Source organism: Carcharodon carcharias, chromosome 6, assembly GCF_017639515.1.
Source record: "Carcharodon carcharias isolate sCarCar2 chromosome 6, sCarCar2.pri, whole genome shotgun sequence".
Classification (NCBI taxonomy): Eukaryota; Metazoa; Chordata; class Chondrichthyes; order Lamniformes; family Lamnidae; genus Carcharodon; species Carcharodon carcharias.
Window position 1 is genome coordinate 111020276 of NC_054472.1, and position 17994 is coordinate 111038269.

At 43.4% G+C, this 17994-nt stretch overlaps 1 protein-coding gene across 2 annotated transcripts in view; it reads right to left on the reverse strand.

Moving 5' to 3' along the window:
* The window catches only part of mapre2 (microtubule-associated protein, RP/EB family, member 2), a 100008-nt gene extending 82831 nt beyond the window's left edge, over positions 1-17177 (reverse strand). The window contains exon 1 of one of the 2 annotated variants that reach the window (XM_041189428.1): positions 17076-17177. The gene's annotated coding sequence lies outside the window, so the exon portion shown is untranslated. Of the gene's footprint in view, positions 1-16371; positions 16394-17075 lie in introns of those variants that run through there. The other variant, XM_041189429.1, reaches the window with a different exon arrangement.
* Positions 17178-17994: the final 817 nt, after the last annotated feature.

Sequence of the window (17994 nt, forward strand, 5' to 3'; positions counted from 1 at the left end):
AGAATCTAACCATCGCCTCTTTACATTCAATGGCATTACCATCACTGAATCCCCCACTATCAGCATCCTGGGCGTTATCATTGACCACAAACAGAACTGGACAAGCCATATAAATACTGTGGCTACGAGAGCAGGTCAGAGGCTAGGAATCCTGTGATGAGTAACTCACCTCCTGACTCCCCAAAGCCTGTCCGTCATCTACAAGGCCCAAGTCAGGAGTGTGATGGAATGCTCTCCACTTGCCTGGATGAGTGCAACTCCCACAACTCTCAAGATGCTTGACACCGTCCAGGACAAAGCAACCCGCTTGATTGTACCACATCCACAAACATTCACTTGCTCCTCCACTGACGCACATAAGCAGCAGTGTGTACCAGCATGCACTGCAAGAGTTCACCAAAGCTTCTTAGACAGCACCTTCGAAAACCACAACCACTAACATCTAGGACAAGGGCAGCAGATAGATAGGAACACCACCACCTGGAAGTTCCCCTCCAAGTCACTCACTATCCTGACTTGGAAATATATCACCATTCCTTCACTATCTTTGGGTCAAAATCTTGAAACTCCCTTCCTAACAGCACTATGCATGTACCTATACCACATGGACTGCAGCGATTCAAGGCAGCAGCAAATCACCACCTTCTCAAGGGCAACTAAGGATGGGCAATGCTGGCTCAGCTAGCAAAGCCCACATCCCATAATGAATAATAAGAAAACTTGCACCACATGATTTCAGTAGTTCAAGCTATTGGCTCACCACTGATGCTGGGTCAAAATCCTGAAACTCCCCTCTTAACAGCACTGTGGATGTACTTGTACCACGTGGTTTTCAGCAGTTCAAGAAGTGGCTCAACACCACCTTCTCAAGGGTGATTAGATATGAGGTAGTCATTAACTATAGTATAGAAAGATGACAGTTGATGAAACCTGTTCCTCAAAGAGCTTGAGAACAGTTACTTCTCTCAGTTAAGACTTCCCAATATATCTGTGGAGTAAACCATTACAACAGTTTCCATGAACAAAGGATTTGGGAATAATACAACGTGAAGTCTTATCTACAATATAGGAAATACATGGTCTATAAAGGCACATGGTCTTCAACAGCCCTTTGGAAGGCACAAAAGATGGAACTTGAAGCCAAAAGCCACTTTATTGAGTTAATCTGAATGCAAACAAATATCTGTCTCTCTCTCTCTCCCTTACCAAGATCATCGCATCTATTAGCGCGTGATTAGAATTTGGAATGCAGTGCCCGAGAATGTGTTGGGAGGCAGATTCAATCTTGGTGGGAAGTGGGATGAGTTGAGTTCTTTATGCGCTATAATCATTTCGTGATATAATCTACATCTTTCCTCCCCAACTCATGAAACTTATCACACAATTTCCTTCCAAGGTCCTTTTACTTGTTAATATTGCACATGGTTTTGGCTTCTTGGATAATATCCCCTTTTCAAAATTGCTGTCTCACCCTCTCACCTCAAAATACCAACACTTAACTCCTCTGTCCTCGCCAAGCGCTACCGCATCTCCCACCTTCTTTTCCTTCAAGGAGTTGTTGCTACCCTATCCATGCCACCCACCTACTCCCCACCCCTTGCCCATTTATCTCAGGACACTGAGTCCTGAAAAATCACATATTGTTGCACAGGGATTGCTGCGAACTGGTTGAGATCAGACAGCTGGCATCATTATTGTGCACATGAGAAGCTGAGAATTTTGTGGACAGCAGGTTTCAGGAGGGGGTTAATCTACAGCTACGGAATGTTTAAGAGGAGACTGGGTAACCACCAGGCAGATTAGGAAGGACAGGAAGGCTGTGCAGAAATCTTGTGGGAGTGTGGCACTCACAAATTCAGTGCTAAATGACAGTAAGTTTGGTCAGGAGCTAATCTATAGCACTGAAAGGAGACTCAGGTGCATGGACGGGCACAAAGTATGCAAATGCAGTTTTTACAGGGGACATAGATGACTATGTGGGGGTTTGCAGATGACACAAAGATTGGCTGTGTGGTGAACATTGAGGTTGAGTGTCTTGGGCTACAGGAAGATATAGATGGGATGGTCAAACGGGCAGATAAGTGGCAGGTGGAATTTAACCCTGAAAAGTGTGAGGTGATACACTTTGGAAGAGTAATTTGACAAGGAAGTATTCAATGAACGGTATGACACTACCAAGTTCTGAGGAACAAAGGGACCTTGGCATGTGTCCAAAGATCCCTGAAGACAGAGGGGCATGTTAATGGGGTGGTGAAAAAGTCATATGGGACACTTGCCTTTATCAATCAAGGCATAGATTACAAAAGTAGGGAGGTCATGTTGGAGTTGTACAGAACCTTGGTGAGGCCACAGCTGGAGTACTGTGTGCAGTTCTGGTCACCTATAATAGGAAGGATGGGATTGCACTGGAGGGGGTGCAGAGGAGATTCACCAAGATGTTGCCTGGGATGAAACATTTAAGTTACGAAGAGAGGTTGGATAGACATGGGTTGTTTTCATTGGAGTAGAGAAGACTGAGGGGTGACCTGATCGAGGTGTACAAGATTATGAGGGGCATGGACAGGGTGGATAGGCAGCAGCTGTTCCCCTTAGTTGAAGGGTCAGCCACAAGGGGACATAAGTTCAAGGTGAGAGGCAGGAAGTTTAGGGGGGATGTGAGGAAAAACTTTTTTACCCAGAGGGTGGTGAAGGTCTGGAATGCGCTGCCTGGGAGGGTGGTGGAAGTGGGTTTCCTCACATCCTTTAAAAAGTACCTGGATGGCATAACATTCAAGGCTATGACCAAGTGCTGGTAAATGGGATTAGGTAGGTAAGTCTGGTGTTTCTCACGTGTCGGTGCAGACTCGATGGGCCAAAGGGCCTCTTCTACACTGAAAGATTCTGTGATTCAATAGTAAGGGAAATGGATATTTGAGAGTACAAGGAATGACAGAGCCTTGAATGCTGTGTGGCCTCCCTTGTGCCAGGATAAAGTACATCACTGAATCAGCGCAAAACATTCTGTGAGGGGGAAGGGGAACAGCCAGAAGTCATAGTCCATGTTTCTGGTAAAGTGAGGCACCCTGTCCTTTTAAGGGAATGGAAGTGTACTGATCATGTGACAGCACTGATGAATCACTGTACAGCACGGGCAACTGGGAACTGTAAATCTAGTTCTGGAGGTTTCAGACTGAGCATGTATGATCTGGTGCTCTGCCCAATGTCTCAATAAACCATCACTGTTTATTCTTACATCAGTCTCTCCCCGTTATCGATTGCAAGCAGCAACTGATGAGAACATAGTGAGGCGTGCAGTTAGAGTTCGGTTGGCCTATGAACTCATTTACCCAAGACATAAAAAGTGGTGATGAAGATGGGATAAAACAATGCAAGACCCGAGTGAGAGTCCACAGGACGGGTGAGCAAAGCATCGGAAAGAGCATCTGTACTTAGTTTATAAAATAGGCAACAGACGGCAATCGGAGCAGAAAGCACTGCTGCAGTTTAAAATTTAAAAAACCTGCAGAATTGTGATCTTGGGGATCCCGCCAAAACTTAAAAAGAGCAGGAAACCTAGCATAAAAAAGTCTGCAGCTGCAGAGACAGAATTAAAAAAAATGGTGACTGCTCTTAAAGCGGCAATGAATTTAAAAATTGCCAAATAGATGAAAAATGGCTATGGGCTGAAAATAAGAGACCCCAGAGAGAGGGCGACTCCACGGTAAGCTAAACGCCTAAATTTGTCATTACCTGGAAAGATAATCGGAAGTGCAGTCCCCTTGCAGTCGTTCATGATGCTGCAGTTTGGGCATGTCAATCCATTCGACCCCATTTCAGATGGTTGGTCTCAGTATGTTGAACACCTAGCATTCTTTTTTTTTAAATCACTAACGACATTGTGGGGGAGGAGAAGAGGGTAATTCTTTTGTCCTCATGCGGGAGCAAAACATACGGGCTGATCTGCAACCTTATGTCACCTAGCGCCCCAGACTCGAAGACTTTCAACGAGTGAATAAAAATTGTACAGAGCCACTTGAGACGAAAGCTCTCAGTTACTATGCAGCGCTTCAAGTTCAATTCAAAGAACGGACTTCTGGAGAAGACGATAGCTGACTATGAGCATTGTGAATTCGGAACATCCATTAGTGATATGTTGAGAGAACAGCTGATAAGAGGGATTGGAGATGATACTATCTAAAAGGTGTTTGCTAGCCAAACCTAGTCTAGACTTCAATAAGGCATTAGAATTAGCTACTGCGACGGAGAGTGCCGTTAGAAATTCCAAAGTTATAAAAGATACACAAAATGGCACCATCCATCTGGTCGAGCAGGACAATCCAGCAACAAAAGGCATGAAAATTTTGGACGCCACAGAAAGGCGGGAAACGCTATCTAGCTCCAGACCATTGAAAAACAATGGTACTGGAGTGAAAACCCACAAAATGAATCAGAGAAATACATCTCGGCCTCCAGTGAGTGAATGAGAACTCAAACAAGTAGAGGGCTTTTTCTGCCACCGCTGTAGTCACATAAGGTGACACTGCAAAGAAAGGTTAAAACAACACTATAAAAGGCAGAAGGAAAAATCATGAAATATGCCTCATGGAAGAGCCAGAAGAAATAGGAATCAGACATCCATTCGTTATAGTGGGTGGAACCAAGCCAATCCAAGTAGTCATTACAGTTAACGGACAACCCATTCAGATGGAAGTTGATACGAGAGCATCGATGTCCGTCACTGGAGAGCATGCATTTAGTTATTCGAGCAAAGGAACCCATCCTTTGAAGTTAGAAGTTTGGAAATAAATGTGTAAGGGGTATGTCAAGTCAAGGTGCAATATGAGGAACAGTCCGAAAAATTTCCCCTATTTGTAATGTCAGGCAGGGGACCGAGTCTCCTCAGAAGGCTGGGAGAGATAAATCTTGAAGGCCTGCTAAGTTCCCAATTTGAAACCAGAAATGTTGCTGCAACAAAAAATGAGTAAGCAAAGGCCCAATGGGAGAAGCCTGTAGAAATGTTGCACTGGGATGGAGTTTAAGCTGAAGTCAGCATCCTTCGAAAGGAAATGGAAAATCTATTAAAGGACTTTTGTGCGCTACAAAATTCAATCAGCTCCCAATTTGTGCCACAAAAGGATATTAAGAAGAAAAGAAAGAGTTAAGCCTGTCTCTGGAGTTAAGGAATGAATTAGCTGAGAAGGGGTACCAATATGCGACTCTCCAGGAAACTATTAATGAGAATAGGAAAGAATTAGAAGAGCTGAAGCAGCAGTTGTATAAAAGCCCTGAAGTTTAAAAGCTAGAAGGCCCTGAATTCTCAGAAGAGCTGTTGGAAAACCCAACTACTGAGCACATTCACGCCCAGCCACAGCAAAATCAAAGAGAAGACGGAGGTCAGTGCTGCCAAGAAAAGGACACGCAGGAAGAAAAGAGAAATTGACAGTCCTCAGAAAGAAAAACAAAAAGAATTTTTTCCCCCTTTTCTTCTTGAGGTCTCCTCACACATCATGTAGCTCATCGCTGTTTGCATTGTGTTTGTTGCCCTTTATCTGTTTCAGCTTGGAGGGGAGGGGCAGCAGGAGTGAACGTGACTACACCTGGAAGATGGTGAAATCATCCACTGAGGGACATAGTGGGCAACTGCCCCTGAAAAAGGTCTCGGAAACATTAGTCAACGTTGTTAGGCTACGATGCTCAACCTGTCAAAGGTGGCCTCCTAAGAGACTTGACCTGTAAATAGTTCATGTGTTTTAGGCTTGTTAGCTGTAGTTTTAAAGGGGGAGGGATGTGGTAAAATTAGGTACCCTGTCCCTTTAAGAGAGTGTAACTCTTTCAAGTACAAACACGTTTCCATCTGTTCCTATTCAGATGAAGTTACATTGTTTCATAGTTTTGCCATTGTGAGATTTGAACTCTTGATCTTGGGGTTACAAGCCCAGTACCATAACCACTTGGCTATTTAGGCCAAGTGTAAGTGTACTGATGAAGTGACAGCACTGATGAATCACTGTACAGCGTGGGCAACTGGGAACTGTAAGTCTAGTTCTGGAAGTTTCTGAGTGAGCACATATGATCTTGATGCTCTGCCCTATGTCACAATTTATTCTTACATCAGCATCTCACCGTTATTGATTGCAAGCAGAAATTGATAAGAACATAGGAAGGTGTGCAGCTGGAGTTCAGTTGGCCAATGAACTCATTTACCCAAGACATATAAATATGGGAAAAGAGTTGAAGTCAAATGGGCAGAGTTTCAGGAGCTAGAGGAGAGGGATCTCAAAAGGTGCTAATCTCTGGATTACTCCCAGTGCCATATACTAGAAACAGGAAGATAGTGCAGATGAATGCATGACTGGAAAATTGGTGCAGGAGGGAGGGTTTCAAAATCCTGGAGCATTGTGGCCTGTACAAGCCAGGTGCAACCCATCCTGAACAGGGCTGGGATCAATGTCCACACAGAGTGCTTAAATAGTGCTGTAGGGGAAGGTTTAAAGTGATTTAAAATCAAAATACTGTGGATGCTAGAGATCTGAAATATAAACAAAGTGCTGGAAAAACTTGACAGGTCTAGCAGTAAATTGGCTGGGGAAGAGGAATCAGGACATAGCAGAGAGGAAAGACAAGGTGCATAGAAAAAGTGAGGGGATAAAAAGCAACAGAATAAGGTGGAAAGACCAGAAGTTAGATGAAAGAGAAAAGAAAAGCTGATTAGTATGGAATTGGAATGCATGTGTTAATGTAATGAGCATTACAAGTAAGACTGATGAGTTGCAGGTGCAAGTTGCAACATGGGGTTAACCAAGATAAGGGCAAACTTGGGCAGAAATGGGCCCTAAATATTCCTGTCTACAGTGTATTCAGGAGGGTAAGGGAAAGAGAAAAAAAAACAATATTGATCAAGAATAACATTACACTTCTACAGAGAGACAACAATTGATTAGGTGTAAGGAACAGAAAATGAGATGTTACATTGCTGGATGTTAACTATAGATACCAAAGGAGATAAATGTGTAGGTAAATTTCAGGGAAATATAAAAATAATAGTAGGGAATTCACTTATCCAAATATAAACTAGGGAAAGAAAACAGATTAAAGAGTATTGAGTGTGAAGAATTCCTAAAATGTGTACAGAGAAGTTTCTTCATCAGTATGTTTCTGGTCCAATGAAGAAGGAAACAGTGCTGGATCTAGTTCTGGGAAATGAAGTAGAGCAAGTGGAGTATGTTGCAGTGGGAGAACATCTGATTAACCTGACTGAGTTTTTTGAAGTAACAGAAAAGCACATAGTATCAGTGGATATGGTCACTTGGGTAAGTAATTGGCTAAGGGCTAGAAAGCAGGGAGTACTGGTGAAGGGTTATATTTCTGATGGGAAGGAAATATGCAGTGGGATTCTCCAGGACATCAGTACTAAAACTTTTCCATTTTATATACAAATGACCTAGACTTGTATATAGAGAGTACAATTTTGTTTGCAGATAATATAAGATGATAAAGTAAATAGCAAGCAAGATGATACTAAACTTCAGGTCATAGAGACTGATGAAATAGACAAAAACATGACATGCAATTGAACGTGGATAACTAGGGGCAGGATTTTGCCCTTGGCAAGGGTGCTCGGCAGGGACGGTCGGGAAGCCAATCGCTGCTTGCGATTGGCTCCGCACCGTGATTTCATGTGGGCGGGCCAATTAAGGCCCACCCTGCATGGATTGCAGCTATCAGCACTGCCTGTGTGGGCTGGGTGGAGGAAAGAGGGAAAGCTGGACCTAGAGCACAGTTCGCACATGCCTGAGAAAGAGTGCTTCAATCTCTCTGAAGCAGCTCCGTGCCTCAGAGAGATTGAAGTGCTGTGTATAAAAAAATGAAGAGAATAAAAATTTAACAAAACAGGTTCCCTCATGTGGCTGTCACATAAGCTATGACATGTTTTTAATTCAAAAGTAAAAAAAGTTTTTATTTAATGTTTATTTGCTTTAGGAAACCTCATCACGCTTGTGGATGAGGTTTCCTAAAAATATGTAAAGGCTACTTGCCCTTTTTAGCTGCCCAACTGTTAGCCGACTCCGGTATGTGCTCATAGAATGAAATATTGCGAGACTGCGCGATGACTTCAGGATGCATGCCTAATGTCATCGCGTGTCATTTTATGCTCGGGCATGTACCCACAAGCCTAGCGTAATATTCTTCCCTATGAAGTGATGCACTTTGAGAACAACAACAACATGGAGAGGCAGTATAACCTAAATGCTATTAAAGCCATTCTTGAAAAAGGGTTGAATACAGTCCAAGCAACTAAAGGCCAGTTAGCTTCAAATCAGCGATGGGTAAGGTTTTAGAATCCATAATCGGGGGAAAAGAAATAACAGGCAAGTTGAAGAGGTGTGAGTTAATTAAGGAGATCCAGCATGGATTTTGTAAAAGGCAGATTGTGCTTGGTTAATTCAACTGAATTCTTTGATGATGTCACAGAGAAGGTTGATGAAGGGAATGCTATGGGTGTTGTCCCTATGGATTTTAAGAAAGTGTTTGACAAGGTATCACATAGTAGACTAGTTAACATAGATCAGCTAACAGAATGGCAGACAAATGGCAGATGGAATTTAATACAAAGGAGTATGAAGTGATGTATGTTGGCAGAAATGATAGCTCAAGGCAATATAGACTTTATGACACAATTCTTAAAAAATGTTCAGGAACAGAGGGATCCGGGCATGTGCATCAATCTTTGGAGGTGATAGGACGTACTGAGAGAATGATCAGCAAAGCTTATGGGATCTTGGGCTTCATTGAATACAAAAGCAGAGAAGTTATGCAGAACCTTTATAAAGCTCTAGTTAGGTCCAAAACTAGAGTATGGCATCTAGTTCTGGTCATCATATTTTAGAAAAGATGTGAAGATCCAGGTCCTTGAGAGGATGCAGAGGGATAGGGGAGACGGAGGGGGTTTCGATAAAAGATGAGGTTGGAAAGGCTGGGGTTGTACTCCTTGGAGCAAAGGAGATTGAGGAGAGAGTTGATAGAAGCGTGCAAAGTTATGACAGGCTTAGATATAGAAAATCTCTTCCCCTTAGCTAATGGCAAAAGAACTAGGGGACATAGATTGAAGATTTTGGCTGAGAGATGCAGGAGAAACGTGAGGAAGAAGTGGCAATGACCTGGAACACTCTACCGACAAGGGTGCTAGAAACAGAAACAATGACTTCAAAAGGAAATTGGATGGGCACTTGAATGAAATAAACTTGCAGGGCTACAGGGATTCAGCAGGGGAACAAGACTGACTGAATTGCTCCTCAGGGAGCAGGCTTGGAATCAATGAACGATTGGCCTCCATCTGAGCCATAAAGACTATGACTCGTTTTGAGAAGAGTGCAAGAGCAGAGGAGCCTCGGCTATATATTCACAAACACTTGAAGGAGACTGAACAAGTTGGTAGGCAGTTAAGAAAACATATAAGATACTTGGCTTTTCAAATAGGAGCATTGAATACATAAATAACGAAGTCATGCTAAACCTTTGCAAATCACTGGTGAGACCTCAGCCAGAGTATTGTGTAAACTCTGGGCACCGCATTCTAGGAAGGATGTCAAGGCCTTGGGTACAGGGTACAGAGGAGTTTTGTCAGAATGATACCATGGATGAGGAGCTTCAGATACATGGAAAGACTAAAGAATGTGGGCTTGTTCTCCCTCCAGCAAGGAAGGTTAAGAGGAGACCTAATTGAGGTATTCAAAATTATGAAAGGTTTTGGTAGATAGAGTAGGGAGAAATTATTTCCACTGGCACAAAATGTGGTGCCTAGTGACAAAAATAATAATTGACAGAAGAGTTAGACAGGAAATGAGAAGAAATATGAATAAGGAGCAGGAGTAGGCCATTCAGTCCCTTGAGCCTGCTCCACCATTTAATAAAATCCTGGCTGATTTGATAGTAACCTCAAATCTGCATCCCGCCTACCCCGATAATCTTTCACCCCGTTGCTTACTAAGAACCTTAAAATTATTCAAAGACTCTGCTTCCACCGCCTTTTCAGGAAGAGAGTTCCAAAGACTCAGAAAATTTCACCTCATTGCAGTTTTAAAGAGACGACCCCTAATTTTTAAACAGTGGCCCCTAGTTCTAGATTCTCCCACAAGAGGAAACATCCTCTCCACATCCATCCTTTCAAGACCCCTCAGAATCTTATGTTTTGGTCAAATTGCCCCTTACTCTTCTAAACTCCAGTACTTACAAGCCTAGCCTGTCCAATTTTTCCTCATAAGACAACACCCCATTCCAAGTATTAGTCTGATAAACTTTCTCTGAACTACTTCCAACACATTTACATACTTCCTTAAATACTGCACACAGTACTCCAGATGTGGTCTCACTAGTGCTCTGTATAACTGAAGCATGACCTCCCTACTTCAATGAAGAGTGCAGGAGGGCATGCCAGGAGCAGCACCAGGACCAGTACCAGACATACCTAAAAATGAGGTGTCAATCTGGTGAAGCTACAAAACAGGACTACTTGCATGCCAAACGGTTAAGCAGCAAGTGATAGACAGAGCTAAGCAATCCTACAACCAACGGATCAAATCTAAGCTCTGCAGTCCTGCCACATCCAGTCGTGAACAGTGGTAGACAATTAAACAACTCACTGGAGGAGGAGGCTCCACAAATATTCCCATCCTTAATGATGGCGGAGCCCAGCACATCAGTGCAAATATAAGGCTGAAGCATTCGCAACAATCTTCAGCCAGAAGTGCCAAGTGGATGATCCATCTCTGCCTCCTCCGGAGGTCTCCAGCATCACAGATGCCAGTCTTCAGCCAATTCAATTCACTCCACATGATAATCAAGAGACAACTGAAGGCACTGGATAGTGCCAAGGCTATGGGCTCTGACAATATTCCAGCAATAGTACTGAAGACTTGTGCTCCAGAACTTGTTGGACCCCGAGCCAACCTGTTCCGGTGCAGCTACAATACTGACATCTAGCTGGCTACATGAAGAATTGCCCAGGTATGACCTGTTCACAAAAATACAGAACAAATCCAACCAGGCTAATTACTGCTCCATCAGTCTACTCTCAATCATCAGTAAAGAAATGGAAGGGGTCATCAAAAGTGCTATCAAGCAGCACTTGCTTAGCAATAACCTACTCACTGATGTCCAGTTTGGGTTCCGCCAGAGTCACTCAGCTCCTGACCTCATTACAGCCTTGGTTCAAACATGGACAAAAGAGCTGAACTCCCAGGGTAATGCCAGAGTGACCGCCCTTGACATCAAGGCCACAATTGACCGAGTGTGGCATCAAGGTGCCCTGGCAAATCTGGAGTCAATGGGAATCAGGGGGAAAACTCTCCACTGTTTGGAGTCATACCTACTACAAAGGAAGATGGTTGTGGTTGTTGAAGTTCAGTCATCCCAGGTCCAGGACATCACTGCAGGAGTTCCTCAGAGTAGTGTCCTTGGCCCAACCATCTTTAGCTGCTTCATCAATGACCTTCCTTCCATAAGGTCAGAAGTGTGGATGTTTGCTGATGATTGCACAATGTTCAGCACCATTCGTGATTCCTCAGATACCGAAGCAGTCCATGTCCAAATGCAGCAAGGCCTGGATAATATCCAGGCTTGGGCTGACAAGTGGCGTAACATTCATGCCACACAAGTGTCAGGCAATGACCATCTCCAACAAGAAAGAATCCAACCATCGCCCCTTGATGTTCAATGGCATTACAATCACTGAATGCCCCATTATCAACATTCTGGGGGTTACCATTGACCACAAATTGAACTGGACTAGCCATATAAATATTGTGGCTCCAAGAGCAGGTCAGAGGCTAGGAATCCTGCGATGAGAAGCTTACCTCCAGATTCCCCAAAGCCTGTCCATCATCTAAAAGGCACAAGTCAGGAGTGTGCTGGAATACTGCCTGCTTGCCTGGATGAGTGCAACTCATACAACTCTCAAGAAACTTGATACTGCCCAGGACAAAGCAACCCACTTAATCGGCAACACATTCACAAACATTCTCGCCCTCCACCACCGATGCACGCAGCAGCAATGTATACCAACTACAAGATGCACTGCAAGACTTCACCAAGGCTCCTTAGGCAGCACCTTCCAAACCCACGACCTCTATCATCTAGAAGGACAAGGGCAGCAGATAGATGGGAACTCCACCACCTGGAAGTTCCCCTCCAAGTCACTCACCATTCTGACTTGAAGATATACCACTGTTCCTTCGCTATCACTGGGTCAAAATTCTGGAACTCCCTTCCTAACAGCACTGTGGGTGTACCTACACCACATAGACTGCAGCGGTTCAAGGCAGCTCACCACTACTTTCTCAAGGGCAACTAGGGATGGGCGCTAAATGCTGGCCCAGCCAGTGAAGCCCACATTGCATGAATGAATGAAAAAAAAAAACTCGTATTCAACTCCCTTCACAATAAATAATAACATTCTATTAGCTTGCCTAATTACTTGCTGTACCTGCATACTATCCTTTTGTGATTCATGCAGCAAGACAACCAGATCCTTCTGCATCTCAGAGCTCTGCAATCTCTCACCATTTAGATAATATGCCTGTTTTTTATTCTATCTGCCAAAATGGCCAATTTCATATTTTCCCACATTATACTTCATTTGCCAGATCTTTTCCCCTTCACTTAACCCATCAATATCACTTTTGTAGTCTTCTTACATCCTCTTCACAAATGACTTACCTACCTTTGTGTCATCAGCAAATTTGGCAACCATCCCATCCATCCAAGTCATTTATATAAACTGTAAACATTTGAGGTCCCAGCACTGATCCCTGTGGCACGTCACTCCTTTCATCTTGCCAACCTGAAAAAGAGCCATTTATGTCCACTGTCTGCTTCCTGTTAGCCAGCCAACCTTCTAACCATACTAATATGTTATCCCTATACCATGAGCTTTTATTTTCTACAATAAATGTTTTCACACCGAGGGGTATGATGATCTGGAATGTACTACCTGGAAAGGGCGCTGGAAGCAGATTTTGTAAGAACTTTCAAACAGCAATTTGCAAGGTTATGGAGACAATGCTGGAGTGCAGAATTAAATTGGACTGCTCTTTCGAAAAGCCAATACAGATATGATGAGCTCTTCTGTGTTATAATATTCCAACATTCTAAGCCTGCTATCCAGCCCAATGGGACCTATCAGATTGTAACCAGAGGATCTCCAACAATGGCTTCTTTTTCTACCCCTGCACTGTCATCTCTGGCCCTTCCATGAATTCATCCCTGTCTGCCTTTTCCTCATGGTCACATCATCAAATATAGTATCAGCATCTACCCCTTGTATGCTTCCCTTGATTTTCCCCTGCCTCCGTACTATCAAACTGATAGTTTGACATCCCATCTTCAATAAGCCATAACTTCTTTAAGCCAAAATTGCAAAGACTGAATCCACCATCTTCAGCCTGACCATAAGCGCCATGCTGTTGACACTAACTCCATGCCCCTCCACAACCACCATCTCAGGCTGAAACAGACTGTTCTCAACCTCAGAATCGCTGTTCACATTAGGGTTTCTACTGTGTTTCCTTTTGTCATGAAGCTATTAATGTATATAATTTGGAAAATATTTTTCTCTTAAAATAGAAGTTTAGTCTGTGGGTATGTCTTAATTGGATTAAAGCCAGCTAGTCTGGGTGCTTTGATGTGTACTAGTTTTGATATGTAAGAGAGATAGCATGCATTTGCATTTTTTGAACAGAGCATTCAAGAAGGGGGAGGGTGAAAACTGATTCCTTTCTAGCAGCTACCAAGCAATATGTTTATATTACTAATAAAATTGGTACTATGAAAGGGGTTTCATTGTTAAAAGGTGAAGTTCAAAGAGGCTGGTGAGACAATGAGAATTTAAATTCAATCAGTGGTGGTAGGTACAACTTCAGCTATCTTCAGGTGTGCAGAGCAGAGGCAATATGAGATCAAAAGGCAGATGCAAGCCTCCAACTGACTCCACAGGTTTTGAATTCGTAAGGTGAAAATTCTTTGCCTAGTGTTTGGTTAAGTCTATGGGTTACTGTTGTCTTAATGGAGATTAGTTTGGGAAGTTGTTAAAAGTTATGATAGTAATTTGTAGCCATGTCTATATATATTTGAACCTGTGTAAATTAATACAATGTTTCATTTAGTTTAATGTAAAACCTCGAGAACTGGGGGTCTGATTCCTGAATTTAGAGTCACATCTCAAAAATAACACATAAAATTATAGGTTATGAAAGTTGTTTAAAGTTTCTCTCTGGGATTTTAAAATAACTCAGCTTTACCAACTGCATCAGTCATAACATCTTTTCATCGCAAAGGCTGCTAGTATTATTGCTCTTCTTACCTCTACTTCATCCCATCCATGCTCAAATAAACAATTCATGTTTTTATCATCTGCAGACTGTTATGATGATCTCCCATCCTCCACACATTTAATTCATCTAAATTTCTTCTTTTCTATCTTATTTCATATCAAGTCCTGAGTATGCGTCACTGACTGATCTTTCTACATTGGCTTTCAGAACCCAACATTTCAAGTACAAGTTCTGTCTGTTGCATTTAAATCCCTCCAGGGCCTCAGTCCATCCTCATCTGTAATCTCCTTGGACCCTACAGCCCCACTGAACTGTTTCATTAACACCAACCTCAGTGTTTTTCCACCTTTCTCTATCCCACTAATAATTACCGTGCCTTCTGTCATCTCAGTCCTACTTTCTGGAATTGTCTGCCTCGTTACTTCCAGCTCCTTCACAAAACCCACCTTTTTGACCAAGCTTTTAGTCAACTCTTAATAGTTTTTCCTTCCTTGGCTCGACACTCTATTTTCTTCATGTCTCTTATGTCTCCATTTGCCTGGATGAATGTAGCTTCAACAACACTCAAGAAGCTTGACGTCATCCAGGACAAAGCAGCCCGCATGATTGGCACCCCTTCCACAAACATTTAGTCCCTACACCATCGACAAATAGTGGCAGCAGCGTGTACCATTTACATGATACACTGCAGAAACTCACCAAGGCTCCTTAGGCAGCATATTCCAAACCCACAACCACTAGAAGGGCAAAAACACCAGATACATGGGAACACCACCATCTGGAAGATCCCCTCCAAGCCACTCACCATCCTGACTTGGAAATATATCACTGCTCCTTCACTGTCACTGGGGCAAAATTCTGGAACTCCCTCTCCAACAGCACTGTGGGTGTATCTACACCACAGGGACTGCAGCGGTTCAAGGAGGCAGCTCACCACCACTCAAAGGCAATTTGGGGTGGGCCGTAAATGCTGACCTAGCCAGTGACACCCACATCCTGTAAATTAATTAAAAAATATACCTTGGGATTTTTTCTACCCTGAAAGGAGCTATATAAAGCTAAATTTCTATTGCTTCCAGTTTTACTTTACAAAGTAGATCAGAAAAAGGCAAACCTAACAGAGAGGTAAATTCTTCAAAGGATTGTAATGGTCACAACAATCTGAAAAAAAAACTGTCCTACAAATTAGGATGACCAAATAATTCCCAATTAACCGCTGCATAGATTAAAATATTTTTCATAGTCATTTGTGCAGCCAGAAGAATTCGGCTAAAGCTTGTTGTGCATTATGTTGTCATTTTGAGTTTGCGTTTGTTCAAGTAGGATGTTCTTATTCTCAAAGTCATTTCTACACACAAGAAAGAATACAAGGGATAGCTTTGTAAAGGACACATTGGCTTATCACTTCAAATACAACTGAAAATCAACTGCACAAAAAAAATGCTTAGGCAAATCTCAAAAATGAAATTGGAGCAGAGCTAAAAGCCAAAAGCCTGCTGCACACCCAAGAGGCAAATAATCCGGTAAAGCTATTCAAATTACAAGTCCTCAACTTCCTATGATCAGGTGATCAATCACCAAGCAAACATTTTAAAAATCAAAAAGTACACTGTTATGGAGTATTTTATCTTTGCTCATTATACAGTATTTGACATGTTATAAAAAACGAAAATGAGAGGACTTGGGCAAAAATAAGGTTTGTGTCCATAAACGAACAGTTGACTAAGGAGATATTAGACCAAGATCAAACAATTGGATTTTTTTTTCTTGATCTCATAACACTTTTGTTTCAGTGTTAAATATTGCTATTGGAAGGAAATAATTAGCGCCTAGTCCTAACTGTTGGTCCACCAGGCTGTCAATTTACTTTTAAAATATGATAAAACATTTTGAAGATATGCATAACTCATTTCCAGAACGGGCTAAACACAGGTTCTTAAGTCTCCCTCTCAAAATGTAACACCAACATCAAACTTTGTATTCAAATGTCATTAAAACAGGTGTCAGAATCCAGTTTAAAGAATTGCATTCTGATAGAAATCGTTCGCGGTTCCTTTGCACTTACTTGTACTACAGTTTTCATGTGCGGTTCTCCCACGCAGCAACGGGCTGATCACAGGGATACATGTGGTACCCGGGCACGTCGTAAAAAAAGGTTATTTTATAGCATTTCAGTTATTTGAAACCCTGTAATCGCGCAATTTGTGACTTCGCCTTTGTATCCTAATGGTATTGGGGTTGTTTGCATTTCCTCCTCAATTCCTCCCTTCCTGTGCAGGGCACAGCTGTCAGGAGAGGTGCAGCTGTGAGTAAACATCGGGCCGCAATTCCGAGTGTTTCTGCCGCCCACCTCTTGAATGACAAAGCAGCTTGGCCTAGAGAATGAGAAAGCACTGGGCAGCTTGGCAGGGTGAACACACACTCACAGCAATTGGGTTCGAGTCGCGACCTTTAAACAGCAGCAGCAGAAGGAGGAGGGGTGGGGTCTTTAAAAAAAATCGAACAGCATTAAACTGCGCACTGACCCCCTGCATTTTACTTACTGTTTGTTGTAAATGTCGCACCAGTGTTGGCCTAAAACACAGAAATCCTTTCAAAAAGAACGGGCTGGGATGGAGATCCTTTTATCTTTTTTGAATTTTGTAATTTTTTTGGATGCGGGAGAGTAGATAACCGAGGAGTATTCTGAAGTCAAACTGTTTTCTTCTTGTGTCACTTTCAAATGTTAAGCAGTTTTTACGGGTATAAAAAGACGAGAGAGATACATACCACTGTTGGTTAATATGTGCGGAGGTGGGTTGGGGTAGTAAATGCTCCTCTCTCCAAACTCGGCTGCCAATGCTGGTGACTGATGGAAACAGCAGGCGCCCAGGGAAGCCGCCGCTCGCGCCGTTTCCATGGTGATTCCTCTTCTAACTGAGGAACCGCCATGGATTATCCCCCTCCCCCATCCTCCATCCTCCTCAACGGAATCCCTCCCCCTTACCACTCCCCCATCCTCACCTGAACTCCTCCCCTACCACTCCCCCATCCTCACCCAAACCCCCTTACCACTCTCCCATCCTCACCCAAACCCCCTTACCATTCCCCCATCCTCACCTGAACCCCTCCCCCTTACCATTCCCCCATCCTCACCTGAACCCCTCCCCCTTACCATTTCCCCATCCTCACCTGAACTCCTCCCCCTTCCCATTCCCCATCCTCACCTGAACCCCTCCCCCAATGCCACCTGAACTTCCTCCCCACCCCCCATTGTCATCTGAACCCCTTCCCCAATACCCCATTGTCACCTGAACCCCTCCCCTCCCCCATTGTCTCATGAACACCCTTACCCATCCTCACTTGAATGCCCTTATCCTCCCCATCATCACCTGAAACCACTCCCCTCCCGTCCCCTCCCCCATTGTCTCATGAACACCCTTACCCATCATCATCTGAATGCCCTCATCCTCCCCATTATCACATGAACCCTCTCCCCCTCCCCATCATCACCTGAACCCTCTCCCCCTCCCCATCATCACCTGAATCCCCTCCCCCACTGTCACATGAACTCCCAGTCTCTCCCCATGGTCATCTGAACTCCTTCCTATCGTAACTTGAACCTATTCCCCCTACCACTTGGTCGCATGAACCCCCTCCAGCTCCCCCATTCTCATGTGAATGCCCCTCCTCCATCGTCACATGAACC